The 1,577-nt window shown below is 32.7% G+C and overlaps 1 long non-coding RNA gene across 1 annotated transcript; it reads left to right on the top strand.

The window, feature by feature from the left end:
- The first annotated feature begins 357 nt into the window (after positions 1-357).
- On the top strand, positions 358-679 carry LOC111382846. Its single transcript, XR_002700626.1, has 2 exons — positions 358-503; positions 604-679. It is a non-coding gene; the product is annotated as an uncharacterized LOC111382846 (long non-coding RNA).
- The last annotated feature ends 898 nt before the right edge of the window (positions 680-1,577 follow it).

Raw genomic sequence — 1,577 nt, 5'->3', positions numbered from 1 at the left:
TGAGATTGATATCAGTTCAGTTGATGTGTCAAAAAAATAGAGAATTACCATGTCAAGTGAGATTACTCAAATCTTTCTCTAGTACTTAGTGGATTGGATTAATATATAGGATATGAACTTTGAAATATCTAGTCTGTCCAGCATAATAGGTTTCACCCACTTATCTCTGGCTAAGTGAAGCATTAGGAAGTATAATTTGGACGAAATGCAAAGATCTATCTTTTCTCTTTATTCCATTACACTTTCACATCCACAATGCCTTGTCTTCAGACTTAGACTTATCCTAATAATGGCATTGGAAGGTTAGAAGATTTTTCTGATGCTATTGTATTGATAGTTTGATGCTGTTTTTCTAATCTATCTTTCGGTTTGTTCTCTTGTCTGCTTGAACTTGGCAGTGTCAATCCTTTTAGGCTTATTGGAGTTGGTTTGTCAGTCTGGACCTTTGCCACTGCTGGTTGTGGTTTTTCATTTGACTTTTGGTCGATCACAATTTTCCGCATGTAAGTAAAATTGTTTCATGCACTCAAAGGCTACTTAGTATACATTTTTTTGTTTACCTTTTCAGATTTCTTTCTGTTCTTGGGATGTTTTTTTATTTAGGCTAGTGGGTGTTGGTGAGGCTTCTTTCATAAGCCTTGCAGCTCCATTCATCGATGATAATGCCCCAGTTGCTCAGGTTTGTTGCCGGTTCAGACTTCTTCAGTTCATGATATTTTCTAACTATGTACATTATTTTTTCCCTGCTATACCCTCATTTAGTTAATCAACCTTTTCATCAATTTTATGACAAACCACGATTCTTTCAAGACACATGGGTTGGTGAAACTCACAAATTATGCACTAGCTCATGAGTTGATTCCTTTCATAATCATTGTTGTAACGACCCAAAATTTACCTTTTGGATGATTAAAACGTATCGTAAAATAAAGATTTAACTTTCATAGAAATATAACTTTTGTACCAATTACAATAATTGAAAAATAAGAATTAATAAGCTACAAAATTAAAATAATTAATTTCTCAATAATATCTTTATTAAACCACCAGAGAGCCATTCCAAACTCTAATTTGTTGAATCTCAATTATGATATTTATAAACTATGAGATAGAATCTTAATAAGTGAGCCATATAAATCGTAATTCATATTTAAAATTTAGGAATTCATAACGTACATAAGGAAACATGGGATTTTGAAATTGAACTTAGGTGGCTGTAATCCACGTACATAATCATGACATACATGAGAGACACGGGATTTAAGAATTGTACTTCGTTGCTATAATTCTCATGTGTAGCGCTACTAAACTTTGGTCTATTGAACAATAACATATAAGACCCATATCATACTCATAAATCGAATTCTGTATTTTAAAGTATGAAAAACGATTTAACATGCATCGTATGACTACACTTACATTAATTATTTGAAGAGTATCGCAGTAAATATGTGGAGGAGAAACTTCTTCAACAAAGTGATAATATGTATGTGGTTGTGGTTGTGATCGTGATTTAAGTGTGGTATTTATAAGTGCACTAAGGGATACCAAAAGGAAAATGTCTTAATGTGTCCCTA

The sequence above is a fragment of the Olea europaea genome, unplaced genomic scaffold (genome assembly GCF_002742605.1).
Source record: "Olea europaea var. sylvestris unplaced genomic scaffold, O_europaea_v1 scaffold25600, whole genome shotgun sequence".
Classification (NCBI taxonomy): domain Eukaryota; kingdom Viridiplantae; phylum Streptophyta; class Magnoliopsida; order Lamiales; family Oleaceae; genus Olea; species Olea europaea.
This window is presented reverse-complemented; position numbering and strand designations above follow the sequence as displayed.